This window comes from Nipponia nippon, unplaced genomic scaffold (assembly GCF_047370975.1).
Source record: "Nipponia nippon isolate SJK-2023a ecotype South Korea unplaced genomic scaffold, ASM4737097v1 scaffold_32, whole genome shotgun sequence".
Classification (NCBI taxonomy): domain Eukaryota; kingdom Metazoa; phylum Chordata; class Aves; order Pelecaniformes; family Threskiornithidae; genus Nipponia; species Nipponia nippon.
Genome location: NW_028262350.1, coordinates 3869390 through 3889609, shown reverse-complemented (window position 1 = coordinate 3889609; position 20220 = coordinate 3869390). Strand labels below are relative to the sequence as shown.

Sequence of the window (20220 nt, the reverse complement as noted above, 5' to 3'; positions counted from 1 at the left end):
TGGCAGGACATCACCCCACGCTGCTTGGCGCCAGGGCGGTGCATGAACCCTCACCTCCCTTTTCCCAAGCCCATGGTGAGCAGCCATCCCCGGAGAAGTGCCACATTGCACACAAGCAGGTGTCACCAAGCCGCTTCATCCTGTGCAGAACGAGTTTACGGGCCTGATGCAATCCCCAGCGGGCGATCAGTCCGTGGCAGCATTCCTGGGCACAGAGTCACGGGGTGCTCATGCAAGGCCATTGGAAGAGGGCACTCAGCGTGGGTGAGCGTGTGTGTGCTGGGGAGCGTGGGCTCGTGTGTTTGCAGGAGGCAGTGACCGCCCGTGAGGGAGGGGACTCGTGCACACATGCATCACATACACCCGCAGTTGGATTCATAACATCCTCCTTCTTCGGAGAAAGGGACCAGTAAGGAAGGCTTTGGCTGGCTTGGGGAAAGGGCTTCTGGTCCAGCTCTGCCCCAGAATCCTTGGGTGATCCCAGACGAGTTGTTTGTGCTGTCCAACATGCACCTCGTCTGGGGAGTGGGACAGGGACACGGACTGGCTTGCATGCTTCGTCAAAGCCTTTTCTGTAGTCAAGTATAGGAAATCAGAAAACTCCCATTTCATTAATTTAACAGAAGCCAAAAGGATTTTGAAAGAGCAGGAGGCATTCACTTGGTCCTGATTTCAGAGCATCACCGTGTGCATAAGAATCTGAATTCAATCCCTAATTCACCCCAGCTCAGGCATCATTCCCACAGACGTTATTGAAGCTGTACGCCCGGACAGCCCTGCCAAAGAGCTGAATCCAATCCATCAACTGTTTTCTTAAGTATAACCTAATCTCACTAATCAGTTTTGTTAATAACAGTGCACTTGGTCCATCTGCAAAGGGATCACAAAGCCGCCTGCAGAAGGTAGGTTGTTGAGAGACGGAGCAACACAAAATAACTGACTGTGGCGGGTCAGAGGACTCACCACTAGCTTGCGAAGCCATCGCATGAATTTTACATCCATGTGCTTGCCATCTTTTCATTCTGCATGACCATGGGGTGCCCAAATTTTTTAGGGAGTTTGGCTCCCACTGAGGTTTTAAAGAAGTAGCTGCAATTCATCAGGTGCATTTTTAAAAACATGATGGGAGTTGCCAGGACCCAAGCACTTTGGAAAACCTGGTCCCACCTTGAAAAACCAGCTCCCATCTCTTGAAAATCTGGTCCACACAAAGCAACAATCGCTTCTCCCCTTGCAAGGCGCTCTGTGGCGAAGCAGACTGTCTGGCCCCCCGCGTCTCCCTGCCAAAATTAAGCCTTCAAAGTTGATCTAAAAAAGTAATTTCTAGGCTAACAGATAAGGAGTGTGAAAATGCCACAGGGAATGATTGGCATATGCTCCAGTGGAGACACCAGGCGAGGTGAGCTTTAATTACAGACTGGCCTGGTGGCAGTACCTGTCAGATGACTCACTTCCATCGCATCCCGCGAGGTTTCTCCTCTTCTCTCTCCCCTTGCACCTCTCTACGCTGGGCTCTTTCATCAGATGCTGGCTCGCTGGCTTCCTTACAAGCCTTGAGGCATTGAGTCACCTGTCACCAGGCAGGAACCTGGCAAAAAAGCACCTCATGGTCCACCTGACGCCAGTGTCATGCAGCCATCCAGCTGCGCTGGTGGAAGAGTCCCTGGTGGGGGACAACCGAGGAAACAACAGAGACTCATGGAGGGCAAAAAAAAAAAATTAAGAGGGGAAGGAGCACAAAATCTTTACCAAAGCAATTAGAGGGATTTCTTGCCTGAAATAATTCAACATGCAGATTACAAAGGGGCAGAACATACCTGGGATTGACTGGAAACCTCCAAGGAGCATCTTCACGTTGCCAGTTCATGGCATCCTCCTGCTCATATTTCTGTGTAACAAGTAACACATGCAAACCACTGTGGCTTTAACCTTTGTGCAAGATTCAGCACAGAACCTAATCTCATTGCTACCTTCACTGCTTTAGGGGTGGTTTTGCTCAAACTCTCCCTATTACAGCTTCTGGCTACGGCAGTCCAAACTGGCATTTTGGGAAGGAAGAGAAAGTCCTATCAACCATGTGGAAATGGAAGCAATATATGGTTTGCAACTCTTATTCCAGAAGGAAGAAAATCCTTTGATGGAGACATATACTAGCCTATATTGGAAGAGTAACCCAAAACAGCATAGGAGATGGAATAAAACACAACAGGGGAAGATGGTGCCAGACTTACCAAAAAGCTTTTATCAAAGTCACCAACGCCAGGCAAAGGAAACACAGACAAGCTCATCCAGACTGCAGTGAGCATAGCAATAATTGCCATATGGCTCCGAGATGGGCACAGGAAATCTGCCATGGAAGTGCCAAAAGTGAGGTAACGATGAGTGGTGAGGAAAGAGAAATCTCAGGTCAAGGGGGATTTGCCAGCGAGCTCCTTCAGGAAAAGACCTTGAGAGAAATCCCCTCTGATATCATCACGAATGGCACTGACAGAGATAAAAAAATGCAATTTGCTGATGGCACCATGGTGTGTCCTGGGAAGGGCTCACCATTACCATCAGAGATGGTAGCTCAGACCAGGACGGGTACAGAGAGGGACCACAGAGACTCCATTGCACAGGACAAGGGAAGAACAGTGGGGTTTTCTGGCACGAGCAAAATGAAAGCTGAAAGAGGATGTGTTACAAGGCAGGTCAAAGTTTCAAAGAGTGAAGATGCTCAGAGGCGATTAGTTAACAGAACGACAGGAGGCGGGAGGTTGAGCCAAGGAAGGGTGCAAGTCAGAGAGCTTCCCTGCTGTGGAAGTTTCTGAGAAGAAATGGAGAAAGTCTCCATTACTCAAGAAACTTTCATGGGAGACTGAAAAGGATGCAAAGGACTGTTCAGGAAAGAATGGCCCAAATGTAGGACAGAAAGAGTTCTTTTTTTTCCTTTCAACACACTTTCACTTTTTCTATTTCTTCCACTTCATATAACACTTTTAAAAAAAATCAGTCTAAATTCAACATGTCAAGTTTATTGAATAAAGGTCACTTTCACTGACCCAAACAATTTTCTTTTTTGCATTTTTGTTTTACAAAAAAAGATTTTATATTTTTTTTTTTTATCTAGGAATATTATTTGGACAGCAAATACATTTCCCAGTGAGGTCCTCTTTGAGACCATGTCTGTTGTCCTAGGTACTACACACACATCCCAAGAGAATTTTCCACCTTAGAAAAGGAAAGGATTTTATCCATTTTTATTAAGAGCAGTTCAAGGTGGGCCTGATCCAGTACTGTGATAAGCTAGGAATGTGATGACTCCCAGTCCAGCCAGTGTCCCAAACCAAGACAAGAGATTTTCTGCTTTTTTCTACTGCTCTAGCTCAGAGAGGTTTTTTTCTTCTCTAGGTTGAACCAAGGTCCTCTTGAAGCTGGTGGGATTTTTGCCACGGACCTCAACAGCACTAGTTTGGCCAGCTATTTCTCTTTTGTTTTTCCCCTTTTCTTCTGAAGGGTCAAGAGTCAATGGGAAACAGATCCCCTTGGCACACAGCAAGCAAGAAAAATTAGAAGCACATGTTTCCCGCTCCCAAAGAGGTACACATGGTGCTGATCCTTTCGAAGAGTTCATTTAGCCTCCTCTGTTCCTCCCAATGAAGGAATGGCCAATGCCTTCAAGTCTGACCCTCCTTTACATGCTCCCATTGCTGTCCTCATTCTCCCTTTCCATCCCTGCTTCCCTGTCCTGTCCCAGGATTGGAGCTCAGCTCCAGTTTATGTCCTCAAGGTGACCGGATCTTCTAGAGAGCTCAGTTTTCATGTGGATCCCAAGCACTTTGGAAGAAGCTGGTGTTCCCCCTCGAGAGCTGGGTTTGCAGGCTCCCGAGGAGGAGCCGAGCCCTGGAAAGCTTCTCCATGGTTCTGAGTCCTAACCACTAGTACTGGCACTTGTCTCCTAATGCATCTCTTGCACTGCCACAGTGAAAACTGGTTTGTGTGATGCTTTCATATCCCTTGCTATGGAAAAAACCACCTGTGCAAGCCCATGCACTGGAAAACCATTAGGTTCCTGCAGTTTATTAAACACATAATCCCCTTCCCACTAGAGCTGACAGCAAAACGTCTACTGACTATAGTAGTAGAACCAAGGCCAAAGCATTGGATCTAAATTGAGATTAATTAACATCTCTCCAGTGGCTGCCTTGTCCAAGGCTAGGGAGACCCTGTGTGGAGACACGGGGCAGCACAAGCTCTGCAAGTCCATGTGGGAGGAGAGGAGAACCACAAGACTCGCCTGCACCCAATGGCCTGGTGAAGGACGCCCTGCATGTTTAGAACAGCTGAGCTGCCTGGAATCTCTGGTTCAAAACACCTGGTTTAAAAAGCTGAAAAAATTCATTAATATGGTTTTGGTTGAAATTTCTGCTTAAAAAACAACATAAACCCAGAATTCTGATCACTCAACTTTGACTCTTTCTGTTTCAATTTTATCATTAAAATGGTGGCAAAGATGGGAAACAGGAGAGCAGGAACAGCAAAGAGTCATCAACTACCAGTAATAAAATATTCAGCTTCAATTTAAAAAAATGCATAAGTTATATTTTGTGTATCTATTTTAAACCAATAAATTACACTTTTTGTGGAAAAGTCATTTTCCATAGGCAACCAAAGCCTTTTGCGTGCAAGGAACATATTAAAGACAGGCATTAAAGAAACGAGTATTAAACCAATTCTTTCTCCTCTCTGCTCCAAAGATTAACATTTACTTTGGTGGGGGGGGGGGAAGCGGGAGATTCTCACATAATGTTATGATTCCCACGATGCCAAGAACAAGAGGACTTTCAGCAAAGACACCAAACACTGCCAGGAACTCAACAGCCCAGCGAGAGGCAAAACCACAGAGAATTAGAACAAACTTTGGTGTCGTTTATCATTACAACCCTGGAGCAACTACTATGGGATCCCCTGGAAGGCAAATGCTTTAAAGGCAATACTTTTCAAAGGCGTTATGCTTTCATGCTGTCTCCTGCCTGTCCCTTCAGAAGCTGCATAAATGATCGAACCAGATTCCTGAAAAGGTGAGTCAGGCTCACAGGACTGCAGATGAATGTTACGGGGGAAGCACCATCATTTTTTCTCCTTTTGTGTCTCCCCGCCAACGAGCTCCTACGTTGTTTTACCGATGAAGAGCACAACACGTCTGAAGGAGAAGCCCGCAGTAGCAGCAGGCGATGGGTCAGCACTCTGGCATCTCCTCCCAGATTGCATTTAGGAATGTTTCAAGCCAACACAGTGACACAGATCTCAAAGTACCCGACCTATTTCCCCTTAGGCCCATTGTCAGAATCACCTTAAGAACCAGTGAAGATATTTAACCTGAATAGCTTTGGCAATACCCACAAAACACCTGATCTTAAGTGGGTCGCATCTTCAGCGGAAATGTGGAATGGGTCCATGTCAGGACCTGCAACCCAGTTGCCCTGATGCCAACACAAAATGGGATTCAAACTCCCAATATTTCCCATTGCAATAAACAAATCGCACCTGAGAAAACAAGACAGCCAAAGAAGTTATCTTATACCCAGCAAAGCATCTGTCCTGCACGAATCAAGAGGGGAAGGCAACAATTCCCCAAACCAATCCAACCTTTATCTACACTCCCAGGAAGGGACACAAAGCTCCAACCTAATTCATTGAGATGGGAGAGTGAGACAAAAAGAGGGAAAGCAGACGAGTGAAAACATGAAAAATGTAGCATTTTCCATTTCAGCCCTTGCTGCTGAAGTGGTAATCCTTTGTTCCAACAAGTAAAGCAGCTCAGGCACTGTTCAAGTCCGCCAGTCCTAAGCAATCAGAAGCGGCGACTTTCCCCCCATCCCCTTCCCCTCACAAAGAGATTTATTTGAATATAGCAAGAATCAGAAATAAGCTAAAGGGATGCAGCGTTCTTGCTGGATCACCACTTGTAGCATCTTTAGAAGCTGTGATTTTCCTCTACAGCCATTGGGAGTAGGAACCTTTAACAAAAGCTGAGATTTCGATGTGTTTACCCAGTTCCAAGAACTAGGACTTTTTAAAAAAACAAACCCAAGTACAACGCAGAACAAATGTGATGAGACAGAGCTAAAATCATGAAAGTTTGCAATGCTGGTGTTGAAAGAGGAGCCCTTTGTATGTTAATGATCTTTCCCCTTCTGTGCCCAACCGCTAAAGGGCGATTCAAATGTTCCCTGTGCTGAGAGGATGGGAAATTAAACGTGTCCAAGGACAGCCACATATTCTGGCACGTTGTTAAAACCTGCCCCACCCCAGGAGGCCACCACAAGGGAGCTGTGCTGCTCCAAGCCTCCTTCCTCTCCCCAGCCCCAAAAAAGCAGAGGAAACAGCTACTTTGCAGCTATTTCTAGATGCCAGCAACACCAGAAGGGCTCCGAGATGCTTAGGGAAGGAAGGGCTTGGGTTGCACACAGGCTGGGTGCAATAAGAAGGACCCCAAAGCAGTGTCACATGTGGAGACTGAAGTTGTGATGCTGTTGCTTGTCCTGGATCTCTCCTGTCTTTCACTAATAAGAAAGGCTATACACACTCTTGCACACATGGACCCCACCCTGGTCAGTCCTCGTGATTCAGAGTTAGTGGTTTTGCTCTGCTTTGCTGCTCAAAAGCACCATGGCAGCAAAGCCCAGAGCATTTCGCTCATGGTTAAAAAAAAAAAAAAAAAAAAAACAAAAAACAGTCTGATGTATTTATTGCCCACTACCCACTATCTTGATGATCTCATGCACTTGGAGATGGGGATATATTCAGCCACAACATCTTCTTTCAAATCCACATGGCTTCCATGACAAGGGTCATCCCTGTGGTGGTGCTTCTCGCTGACAGATCACCTACTTTTTCCTCTGCTCCTGTGGATTTTGGTGTCAAGCAAGACCAGGCTCCCTCCACAACACATGAGCAACCTGCCTCGAGGAAGGCTGGGAAGCCAGAGACCTGCATGTTATTGCCAGCTCCTCCACATTGTGCAATCTTGTGCAAGACGCTTCTTATTCCTCAGTTTCCTTTTCTGCACGAATACAGGCACGCGGGGCTCCTTCCCCTGCTCTGCTCCATGGTGGCACCTCAAGAAGCCAGGACTCACAAGAGCTTTTAACGGCGTCTGGCTCCGCTCTTCATGGGCTGCAATGCCATCATCTCCAGTGAGTTATTCCTGCTTGCTCCAGTGGCAGTGAAATTGCTATCAGTCCCTGTGATAAAATAACTAGGACTCCACACCCACAGGAGTTACAGCAAGGCAGTGCCATGTAAGCAGAGGCTGGCATGTTAACATGGGCTCTGGAGACACCCGTGGTGCATTCCTTCCCTTTGCCCACTGCAATCATCGCAGGAGCGAGCATAAACTCTAGCTCTAAACCTGCTTTTAATTTGCACAGCAGGCCCAGGAACGAACCCCTTTCCTCTGGGCTTGTTTGTCAGAGCCCATACGGTTCGTCGGGTGGTTTCTCCCCACCTCTGTAATTTTAGCGGGGACCAAACAGTCGAAATGAGACTCCAGGCTTTTCAAACCACAAGCCCTACAGTAAATAAGGGTTAAAGGCATTTCCAGGCATGTCTGTCAATTTTCTGGTGACTGTTTCGTTCTTGATTTTTTTTTTCTGTCAGACAAGCTCTCTTGTCCAGCTTCAAACACACAAATAGGTCCCCGTGCAAATTCTTCCACAGGCTTTCAGCATCAACCTTTGCAGATTCTTAAGGTGCTCTGTTAGGCTGGGAGTTGGAAAAGGAAGCAATACAACAGAGTCGATTTTGAAATAAGTGACTTTGAGTTGTGTTTTACAGTGTTAGGTTATTATAAAGAAGAAACTAACACCTCGGAGCTGATCCTTTGGGATGGTTCGCATACATTATTGGGGCAGTGGAGCATCATCCAAGCTTCTTTCAATCTTGGCAGTATAATTTTGGCTTATTTGATGGTAGAGAGCAAAACTCCTTCCCCCTAAAGTCAAGCTATTTGCAGAAGCCACATCTGTTAAGTGCCATGGCCATATAGAAGACCAGCAGCAAAGCTGGAAATAAAATCCAGCAGTCCTGAGCCCTTGGGCTCTATCTTATCCATAGTATTTAGCTTTCTAAATGTTTACGTTAAATAAACTCTTTCTGGAATTATTCAACATAATTATTGGTAGATAATTGCCTGTAATGTTATACAAGTAATAATCATAGATACAAAATCATTTTTAAATAATGCCAGGTCATGACACCACCCAAGGAAAAAAATCCTTTCCTAGTTTACAAAGCACATGTTCTTATGTTTAAGGCAGTCACAGCCAAATCTTAATTATCTGCAGAACACAGGTCTCTCTGCAAAATACTCTGACAACATGGCAATATTACACCCCCCTGAGGACCCCCTCTGCAGCCCACCTGCATTCCCTCTTCACAGACGAGGGATCATCCAGCGATGGCAGCAAGAGAAGCATGACCATAAGGTCTCAGCTCTCGGAGAACATGGGGACAACAGAGGCTCTGATACAAGCTCCCTGATGTAAGTCCATCTGCACTGGAGTTTCCCAAACCCCTAAACGAAAGGGACACCATTTGGCTCACTTGTCCCTTCGGTGCGAGGTCTCTAACGCCAAGCCCAGCTCCTGAGAGATGCTAGCTGGCCAGCTTCACTTGGCCCTTGGCAAACCCTGGTCAGATTTAGCCTACAGGTAAGGCTTAGCACCACTGGATTTAAAATGACCAAGAAAACCAGCATCGAAGCCTGTTCTCACAAGACTGCCTGTGCTGAGCACCGTTTCCGAAGGCAGAAAGGGAAGAGAGGAATGAGTGACAGGCAAGAAGGGGAGAAATGAGCCTTAATTAGATGCAAGACGAGTCTACACCACACAATGAGCCCCAAGCTAGCTCCACGCAGGCTGGTACATCCACACAGCCCACACATGGAGGCACAAGTCTCTCATACTCAAGGTCAAACACCCCTCTCCCAAAAAACACGCAAAAATGAGGGGTCATGAGTGAATGTAGTCACTGGGATCCTGAAGGCACCAGAGGACAGCAGGGTGGCTGAGTGACTGGCCACGGTGGTTGAGGTGATGTTGGGGCACAGGACCAAGGCAGACAGCAGCTCCCAGACCTGGGGGGACCTGAGATATCGGCAGAAAGTACTGGTGCATGGGGTGGGCCTGCCAGCACAAGGCAAGGCAGGTGAATAAAGAACCAGCTGAACCCTCTTCAGTGTACCAAAAAAAAAAACCAACCCCAAGAGCCAGTAAAGCCTACTGGAAGGGTAAAACACTGATGTCCTAATCACTCCTCCTGGCAATGCAGGGGCCTTCTGTGGCTGGTTTTCAGCTCTGCACAGCACGAGGGAGTCAGAGAAGGATGCCCAAGGCAACACTATGGTGCCCTTGCTGGCAGGAGAAGGCTGATGAGACATGGTCACTCCTGTAGATGATGGGTTTGTAGGTGGTCTGGAGCTGACCTCCCCGGGATGAATAGCCTGCTTGTTCTCGAGATGAAGAAATGGAAAAAAATGAAAGAGCACAGAGAGAAAGAGCTCCTTGTGATTATCAGAGCAGGACAAAGACACCCTATGAGGTGCAGTGGGAGCCATAGGCACTGGGATGCTCCCAGCAGCAGGTCCTAGCAGGGAGAGAGGAGTCACCCATCCAACTGCTGTTGACAAGGACACAGTACCAAGCCAAGCGACTGAACAGAAAGCCTGGCTGGGAACCGAGAAGAGGCTCTTTGCCATGAAGAATCTCTGAGTCCTATTGACACAGACATCCAGGGCTCTCTGGGGAATCCTTTGATGTGAGTCAATGACCCCTGGAGATCTGCTCGCTTCCAGTTCTGCTTGATTCAGCATGATCTTTAATAAAGAACAAGGATCCCCTGAGACAAGCCTCGGACTTGTAAGCCAGGAGCAACGATAGTGTAACTGGCTCTGGTGTTGCATGCAACAGCAGATAGACAGCAGCTCTGCACTGTCGGGTGACATGCAGCTACTGCTCCCAGAAGGGTCAGCCAAAGTGTTGTCCACGATCAGACCACCACCAGGCAAGAGATGCCAGAAGGCAGCAGGCTACCTTTGCTGCACAAGGAATCACTCCGCCTGAGCAAAACTCCTGCCTGCAGAACCACAAGTGATGCAAAGAGCTCCTGTTGAGCAAAGTCAGCTGCCCTTGCTCTATCCTCTAGCCAAACCCAGGACTAAGCACTTGATGGAGCTTCCAGGTCACAAGGATAAAACAGAAACCCAAACTGCAGCAGCACAAATGATTGGGCAGCTCTCAAAGTGGTGTGTCAGCACCCAGCAAGCTAAAAGGTGCTGCTGGTGCGAATGCAGGCTTTGCTGCCCTGGTAGCATTGGCAGGGCCTCTGGCTGACATAACGCTTCCAGCAAAGGGCAGAGCATTCATCCACGGCTGTGCCCAACAGTTCCTGCTGCCCACGTGACGTCAAGCTGTGTCAGCAGAAGCGTGTTGCGGCATGAGATGACATTGCGATGTCCTCCATGACATCATCCCAGGACGAGGGTTTGTGGCCGAGCCCACGGAGCAGGTCGTGCTGTGAGTTACAGCGATTACAACATACCCACCAAAACTGGCCGGCATGGCCCCGAGCCAGGGTCACCCTGACATGCCCAGGGAAACGAGGGCAGCAGCAACAGGACAGCTCTGCTCAAAATCTCCATCCAAACAGAGCCAGCGTCGTCCACCTCCAGACTGGCTATTTCCTTGGGCAGTTAAACATCTATGGACTGAAAATGGACTTCACTGGTTCACTCCCAATTAACCCTTCCCACCCACACTCAGCTCAGTAGTTTTTGTTCCTCCTTAAAATCAACGGGGGCCTTCAGGCCACGGTGGTGCTTGTGTCAGAGGCAGCACTGGAAAGCCAAGATGAAAGAAGGTAAATTCCCTCCAACAACCTTCCCAGGACTGGGACGTCCCCCAAGGGCTTTTTTAATGGCCTGGATTCAGTCTTTTGCGCTAGTGATGGGTTTGATTTTTGCTTTTTCATTGCAATATACATCCTCACAGATAAACAGGCTGATAACATGTCCGATGACCACACTAGGGATGGAGGAAGCCTCATCCACAAGCTCATTAAAGTTGCATTTGAAAAGAGAGGGATCTCTAAGATTTTTCCGTTGGATTTTGAGCAAAGCAGTTCAGCAGATGGGAAACATCCTCAGGACACCACTCGAAAGGCAATGATTGACCAAAAGGACAGAGATGCAGGAGAACTGCTGCCACATCTGAACTGAGACTCCACCACCCGTGCCAGCCCCGAGGAAATCGTTCTTGCTTGCACTGGGGCCCAGTCCTCTGGCAGCATACACTGGATAAGGCAAATAGCTCTCATGCCACGCTGCGTTTCGCAGAGGTAAATTCGCCTTTGTCTCCAGAGAACTTTCTTGACCTGTAGACATTGACCTTTGGGCAACAGAGGTCAGGAAAGGTCAGCAAGGTGGGCACAGGCCTTTGAGCATTTGATTGCAAACCGGAGCAAGGAGCCCATTCCCCAGCTGTTCACAAGGTCAGTGGCTCTCTGTAGGCCACTCCGCTTGCAGGCCCGAGGTGGGGGATGTCAGTGCATTATGCCGGCTTTTGTAAGCAGGATAGACATCCCTTCCTTCCACTAGTGGTTTGCCTCAAGGAGCAGGGAAAACCCTGCAAAGGGCATTTTAGGAAACAGTACCAGGCTAAGGCACACTGTAGCATCTCTCCAATAGAAACAAGCCCCAAAACCTATGGCTACAAACTCCCAAATAACATCATTTCCCCTTTCTGTGTCACTTACAGGCTGCAAAGTGCTCTGTAAACACAAGCAGAAACAGCTCCACAGCCCACACAGAGACAAACTGATGTGCTACCTTCCCAGTATGGGAGGGACTATCAACAGGCAGGGGAGAACAAGCTCATTTAGGGACATGACTTGTAAACTTGGAACAGGGGGGAAGCAAGGAATAAGCAAGAGCTGTACCCTTCCCTTAAACAACCAAAGATGTGTATTTAATGTGCCTTGGAAGGGCTGACAGCCACGATCTAGACGGGATCCATCACCTCAGAGCACACCTGCACACAAGACAGCTTCAAAGACAAATCACAACTCTTCAGCTGTACTCCAAAGACTTAGATACCAGTGATGGATACCTTCAGCAAATACATACGGAGAACAACTAGGGAGACAGGCCAAAATCTAGAACTTGGTTCTCCTAATACTCAGGATCTGCAAGGGAAGAACCGAGCAGGACACCTGCCCTGCTTCACGGAGAGGGGAGGCCTGTGAGGTTTATTTATCTTTCCACATACTTAAGCACATAGAAGCTACATGACAGGTAAAACACAATCAATGGGACGCTGATACCAGTAGAGCCTCTGGGCCCCAGCTGAGGACTTGCACTGGTATGACATTAGGTAGAACTTCACATCTCAGGAGGACAGACAAAAGCCATTTTAGAGATGGAGAGCTGAGGCTTGGAGACAAAAGCAGCACACAAGGTCACGACACCCTTTAGACCCTGGCATTAAACTGGGATTCATTCCCAGTGTCTGGAGCTGCACACCGTCAGCCGGGCTGTTCACTCCAGCCCCAGCCTTGCCCATCAACAGGTTTCCTCCGGGACTGCGTGGGTACCTGGGGGCCGGTGGGTTGTTGCCATCACAAGAAAGGTGCAACTGAAACTCGGGCGACTGAGCCAGGGAAACATTTACTTGGTCAGACTTTCCAAAACTCCCAGGCTAGGACTCTCATCAAGGAAGAAGGCACACATGGGGTTTGCCTGCTTTATGGACAATTAATGCTATTTAAGTACAGTACTCCTAGGTTAACCATCTTTGTTTTGACTCCAAGCCTCTCAAGGAGACCTCAGCAGAACAATCAACATGAAACCCAAACCCCAAGCGTTAAAGAAAAAAATAAGAGATGCATGCTTTAGCACACTACAGTTTTCCAGCATTCCAGGACAAAAATAGCACAGGGACCCTTTCCCCTAAACATAAACCTCCAGCTGGGAAACATCCTCTAGACACAGGATACAGAGGAAGGAGGACCAGATCCCCACTTATCACTGTCTTTCCATTAAAGATGCCCCATCCAACAGCTGCTCCCATACCAACCACCACCCCAGCACAGGGCAAATACGAGATACCAGCACCGCCTGGATGTTGTTACACAGCCAGAAAGAAGGAAGCCCAAGGCAGGCAGGCAAAGGGTTAAGAAACAGATCAGTGCCTGTCATCAACAACCCTGGATGCGCCCCAAGTCTCCGGTGTTGGTACCTGGGCGCCTACCTCTGTCTCTGGGGTGGAGTCCTTCTAACCACAGGGCAGCCTCGCCTGCATTCCTGCTCCCTGAGTGACAGCTCAGGAGCAGCTCGGCTCCAGCCTAAGCCTTGGCAGGAGAAAAGATGCCTCCTGCAGGGCCAAGTCAGACTCGCCCTGGAAATCTCCTTACTTAGTAGAAACAGGTTAAGGAGCCAGGAGCCAAGGGCTTGGCACCGGCGGGTGTTTTGCTGGAGATGTTTAGGAGTGCATTGAAATTGCCAGCTTGCATCTCCTTAGATGTCTGAGCAATATCCTAGCACAGAATTAGGCAGGTAATAAGGGCTTGAAAGCAGGAACAACCACAGCTGGATTAAGATATAGGCACTCTAGGTCTTTGCTCAGTTCCCTGGCTCACAGAGACTTGGGATGACATCAGTCTTCGCTTTCGCTTAGTAAAAGCTTTTCTGGCACTGTTTGCAAAGGGAAGCTGGAAGGAGAACTGTGCAAGAGCCACCGCTCCAGTGACACTTGCCCAAGTTCAAAAGCAGGGTCCAGCAGAGGGAAGAGCAGCAGTTGGTATTGCTAGAGCCAGGAGAAAGACTCACAGGCACAGGCCCGTGATCCCCTTGTTACAAAGGTGGCTTGGCTGGCAAGGGCATCAGCAGAGCTGCCACTACCACATGGAGGCACCACACTGGTGGGTGGTAGCTCTGAGGCAACCACAAGCAGTCTCAAGGGTACCAGATGGTTTCCATCAGCCCTGGGAATGATCAGGGTGGATTTCCCACCTGCCAGAATTCATCCAGGTCTCTGCCCTCACCTTGCATCTGCTCATTCATCAAAACCACGAGGCTGGCTCTGAACCTGCTCCCTGGCAAAGCCTGGGGGTTTTCCAGCCCCCGCCCTTCCACGCTGTCCCAACAGCAGCGCTGGCTGATGCCAGCCAGGGAGAGTGCCACAACTGCCAGAGTACTGCAGGCCGAGACAAGGGATCCCACAGCGCCCGTAGGCAGCTGAGGGCACAGACACATGCAGTACTTGGCTGGGTAAGTTCAAGATCCACAGACCCTTGCTCTGAGTTCCGATGCTGGTTCTGTTTGACTGGTGCCAGTCAAAGCGGGGATTATCATCACTCACATGCTGGGGTTTGGGTCAGGACCATTTGACCTGTGTCCGTTGGAAGAGGCGGCTTCCCTGGGGAAGCGGGCATCCACTTCAGTCAGATGGGGCCAAACATTGACTTTAGGGGAAGGTCCAGAGAAGGAGGGCTCAGCTGCTGGGTTTGCAGCCTACAAACCAGCCAAACACAGCCAGGTTTTTAGACAACCTGTACCATTATACAGCTCCTTACTGCTTATCCCCACGGATCAGGGCAAGGATGCTGGTATTTCACAGCCCCAGCCTGCCCAGCAGCATTTCCCCATTTCTGGGACTGCTGAACTTACCCTTGTCCAGCAAAACCCACCTTGTCACCCAAACAAGCACAAGAGAAGCTTTATCTCACCAGGCTCAGCTGTCCCTCATGGAGGTGGGTCATTCCCTGCCAAAAGCCTGGCTGAGCACCATCATCTTGCCTAGATAAGTCCAAAGAGTCAAGGTTCATGCTGTGCTCACTGTCCTCCAGCAAGACTCTGAGTAAGGAGATCTCTGCAGCACCCAGCTCTTGCAAAGCTCTCCTCTCAAGCACCAGCACTCAATCCATCCCAGCTGCAAGCACAGACCATGCTCAGGGCAGCTTATTAATTTGCTCCAGCTGACATGAAGCTTGTTGATGACATTAAGGGTCCCAAGTGAAAATCACTGCATTTAAGGGTATGGGTGGATGCTGGCACATGATCTTTTAGTGTGGCTTAATGAGGTACTGAACATCAGCTGAATCACGGCAGCTCAGTTCATTTAAATGCAAAATAGGGACAACTGCAGTAATTTGATCACTGTAATCCTCCACACATTGTCCTAAACATCTTTTGATTCACTTTCCTCCATAAGTAATGTAGTGAAACTGCTGCCAGTTTTTGCAAAGTGCTTTGATTTATGCAGATGAGGAGCATAAGTCCAGAGTATACTTCCTCTTCCTGCCTTTTGTCTTTTCTATTTAAACTTGTAAGATATTCAGAATCACAGCAGAAAAGGCACTCCTAATTGGATTTGGTCCTCCAAACTATCTTTTTCATAACTGCCTCAGTCCCATAAACTGTTTCTTGTCTCACCCCAACAGCAGCTGAAGCATCTCTAGAGAAACACAGGTCTCAGCCATGGAGCAGTAGTTTACTCACATCTTTGCAACTACTCCCATCAGAGCTGCATAACTACAGTGCCAAACTCTAACTGTGTTGCAGTGTAACTCCACTCACTCCAGCAGCATTAGTCCTTGTTGTTACTGAACACCATTCATCACGAAGGGGATGCTAGGGAGGAAGAAGAGCAGGGCTGCTCCAAGAGTGCAGTCAGGCCAAGGGCTGAGGGTGACCACAGCAGGGTCCATCAGCAGTCCTGAAAGAGGCAAAGCAATCAGTCAGGTCCAGGTCCACCCAGAGCATCCAGTCAGAAGCCGCAGGAGATAGAGACAAATCCACAAGGCAGGTCTAGGAGACAGGCTACCTCCAGCATAGGTCCCAGAGCTATCCAGTAGACAAAGCCAGAGACACGCACACCTACTACATAGCTCAGAAAAAAACTACAAGTTCAGGGACTGAGCTTAAATGGAGCTCCTCAGCCTATAGGCAGAGGGAGAGGGTGGAGACCCCAGGTGAGGCTGCCCAGGGTCATTAAGATCTATTAGTGCACTTAGGGCCCTGACAGGAGGCTTTCTAGATCAGGTGAATGTTTCTGTAGGTGGGTCTCTTCATGCTTGGTGGTCACAAGAGGAGTAAAGAGGTTTTAAAGACAACAGCAATTTCCTGACCTTCTCTATTCCCTTGGACCAAATTCCCATCGTCTTTCACACAACAAACTCATGAAACTCAAAAGGAAAATTCGCAATGTTTCTATCAGCAGTTCCTGCCATTTATAAGGCACAGTCCTGACATACACGATAGAAACCCTCTGTGTTCCTAAGGCAAGTTGACAGATTTTCATAATCCAAGCCACCTGAGCTTCCCACTGGCATGGAAACCTATCTGCTCCAGTCCTGGCTCAAGCAATCTAGTTCTGGCCAGAGTGATGCTGAACCTTGGCCCTGTAGGGGTGCAAAGACCCTATGAGCCATGTAGGGATGTGTCTGGTATGGGAACTTTCAGGAAGCTGTGCTCTTCTGATCACGTCAGGCTCGTTTGCCCTGCCTACATCCACCAAGAAATTAAGGAAGCACTAGCCCTCCAAAGTGCTAAAGGCTGGCTGTAACCCTGTGCAGCCTCATGAGGGTTTCTAAGAGACAAAGATGGTGAAACCTGGACTGCTGGGATCCCAGGCAGGAATGGCTCTTGGACTACCCCAAACGTCTGAGGTCAGGGCTGAAGAAAAGTGGTCTCAGAGAAGACCCTCTCCCTTGATCAGTGATACATGACCTCCCTCGTACGCTTTCTGCTCAAGAAGTGCGACGGGACTCTCTGGAAGGAGCTGGGTTTGGCTGGTGGCAACCTTCTGCCCGTGCAGTGTCCTCTGCTCTAACCCCATCACACATGGGGAAATCTGATTTACTTGGTCTTGCATAAAGCAGCACAAACGACTTTCACCACCCTGTCCGAACACTGCGACCCTTCCTCCAACAGAGGACCAAATTGCTATTTTCATTTTATCTCAGTGGTGCACCCCTGACAGATGGAGAGAATCGGAGCTCAAATTGCTGGTTCCAGCTTTTGCCAGCTAACATAGAAATGCTTATTCCTCCTGGCTTTCCTTCACTATTCAGACCTCAGTTTATTCATGTTCATAGAAAACACTTTGCCAAAGGGACTCACGGGGACTATAGAGTAGTTTTATCCAATTACTTTTTAACTACACCTGTGATTCCTGGTGAGGTCTGGACACTGTCAAGGAGAGCAAGGCTGGCTTTGTGTTCATAAATTAAATCATTTGCTGGGAAGCAACCCAAAGAGCACAGGCTCTTCCCCTTTATGCCCCTGTTCCTCATTCCAGATCAATGTGGACATGACAAGAAAAATGGAAACATTCTGACAAAAAATTTCACCCCTAAATCTGTTTCTGTTGAATCATGTCAAGACCTGACTTAACGGAAAACAGTAAAACTAAAAATGAATAAATAGTCTTCCTAAAGGGAATGAAGGCAAGAAACCTTCAGAATTTCTAACAGAATGGAATAAAAACATAAATTGATTCTTGCCCAACAAAATGCTTCATCCTGAGAGAGTCTGAGGATGACACTAGGCTCTTTTTCAAACACTGCACCGATAGTGAGGAACTCCAGAAGGGACTGACAAAACTAAATAATGGGCAAAATCAGGCAAATGATCTAAGCGTACAACAACATTAACACACCTAGGAAAAGGTAATCTAAACCATGCCTACACAGTGCCGAAGTCAGAACCGGTAGATACGGCTCAGGGAAGAGTCATCATCAGCAATTCTTGGAAATCATTACCTTAATGTACGGTGGCTGCCAAAAAAGCCAACAGAACTGGGTATCACCAGGCAGGTGGTGCACCCAGAGGGTGCTGTTTTGCTGCTATATAAGACCTTGATGTGCCCATGTTGAGTACCGTGTGCGGTTTTGGCCACCATGTCTCAAGACGTGGAGTTACAGAAGGTCCAGAGAAGGGCAACCAACAAGATCGAGGGCATGGCGAAGCTGCCTTATGTGGAGAGGCTGGAAAGACAATTTCCTCAGAACTGACACATTTTTCAAACTGTTGAAAAACATCTCACATTCTTTGACCAAAAACTAATTCCAGCGACAGCCTCTCTGGGTCCAGGCAATATCATTGCAACTGGGACGTTCCCTGAGGAAGAAGGTGCTAATTTCACTTCTTCCACTCTTCTTTTGTTTCTTCTTGCGCAACTGAGAACGGCTGCTTGGGAGGCGCCAGGCTCAAGCGACACAGGGAAGGCTTCACCGCGCACCCGTGACCGAAGTGTGGGCCAGATCCTCAGCTGGGAGCACTTGGCCAGTTTCGCTTACTTTGCTTGTTTGTTGTGCACATCACCCTAAAAGGGCACAGTGAGTGTGTGATCTGCTGCTGAATCATACTGGAGGCTTGCAAATCCAAGAGCTGATGAGTCTGTGCTAAGGGTAAGGCCACTGCATCTTATGTCACTTTTGGCAGCAGGGAAAAAGAGGACACAAGGTGCCAAACAGCGTTGCTCTGGTTAAATACATTTGCAAAGGGTGCAATGACAACACAAGAGGGCAGGAGAAAATCAGACACACGGATGAAATTTTGGCTCTTCTGAAATTACTAGCAAAAATCTGGTGCCTCTGGTGTACCGGTATCTGACAAGTTGTACCCAAACACCCCATGAGAAAGAACAGGAGACGCTAAAGAGCAGGACACTGGCAGTGGGAAGGAATTATTTGTGTGATGTATAGGCAAACATCTGCTTTTTCACCAGCTGGAGGGTCACCAGTAGTTTTGCCTCCTCTGGAGATTTCATGGCTTTGAATTAAAAGGAGGGCATGCGTTATAACTCCCTTCCACATGTTCCAGCCTCACCAAAACGGCAGGTCCCTCTGGTCCTTGCTCTTGTAATTCTCCAGCAGTGTTACCCAAAGTTTTACTTTGGAAATTCAAATGCTTCACTTTCTGTGTAAGATTTGTTGGTCCTGCCATAATGCACCACTTTTTTTTTCTTTTTTTTTTTTTTTTTGTAAGGCTCTCTTAAAACTAAAGATTCCCTGATGCAATGCCATCAGGACAGTGAGGAGCGGACAGGAGCTCCTGGGGTGGCTAACAGGCTCAGCTCAGTCTCACCATGCTCTCCAATGCAATACGAAACAGTATTATTAATGAGAACAATAATAAAGAAAAGGATAACATCACATCATGGGAATTTGGTGGGCAAGACACAACGGTGTTGATGAAGTCTGCTAAGGAGACTACTGAAAGCAGAAATGGCATTTCAGAGTCTAATTCCCATACACAAACCCCTACATCCACTTGTGCAATTGAAAAACCCTTTTGAGTAGCTGCAGGCTGGACATGTCCAGATTTACGGCAGATTTAATCTCAAAGTGGTCATGAAATTCCAGCCTGAATCACTGAAACTTACTTACCAGCCTTGTAATTGGGGCAGAAACAACTGAGAGGGGATTTTGGGATGCTTGGGTCAGCCTCCTGGCATCCACTGAGATTATTGCTGTATAAGATATTAAGCAGATAGACTTGTACCCGGAATGGATGTCTCCTTTTTCACTTGTTCCACCTCTATCATTGCATTTAAACCAACGTTGAATGGTGGTTTGTAACACTGCAAGCTCCAAGTTCATCCATCCAGTGGGAATGGGAATGGGAGAGGCCAGTCCTACAGGTTGCCATCTGGCTCCAGTTCTCTGTGGAAGCAAGACAGGTGAAGGCTGGATATAATTGACCCCAATTCCTCAAATAGCCCCAATTGCCGAGGAGATGGCTAAATAGCAGTCTCCGAATCTGCTCAGAATGGACCCAGGTGTCCTGGTGCCCTATGGCCTGGGACAGAAACCTTTTAGCACCCCTGTCTTCCCTCCAAAGAGCACTGACAGCGTCTTATTTCAGAGAGTATCTGTCAGTCCAAGAAGTTTAAAAGCTCTGGATCAAATTCTTAATTACCCTGGACGGACACAATAGAGGCTGTCAGCACACAACAACTCATAGGCTGGCATTGTCAAAGGGACCAAAGTGTTAAAATACCACTCGGCTTTGCCAGAGAAAGTCGACTACTGGGGAGGGGGATAGTATTGGTCTGTTTTTTTCCTTTATAAAAAGGTTAAAAACAGGTCAAACTTCATAAGTGCCATTTCAAAGAAGATCTGGGCACTGGTAGGAGGCAAAAAGATTTGTCTTGTTTATGAATAATTGTAAATTCTTGG

The 20220-nt window shown here is 47.9% G+C and overlaps 1 long non-coding RNA gene across 1 annotated transcript; it reads right to left on the bottom strand.

Annotated features, from left to right (window-relative positions):
- Nucleotides 1-6365: 6365 nt before the first annotated feature.
- Nucleotides 6366-15917, bottom strand: LOC148054283 (uncharacterized). The gene is made up of 3 exons (XR_015707478.1): nt 15861-15917; nt 14764-15752; nt 6366-7746 (listed from the first exon to the last, which is right to left on the bottom strand). It is a non-coding gene; the product is annotated as an uncharacterized LOC148054283 (long non-coding RNA).
- Between the last annotated feature and the right edge of the window lie 4303 nt (nt 15918-20220).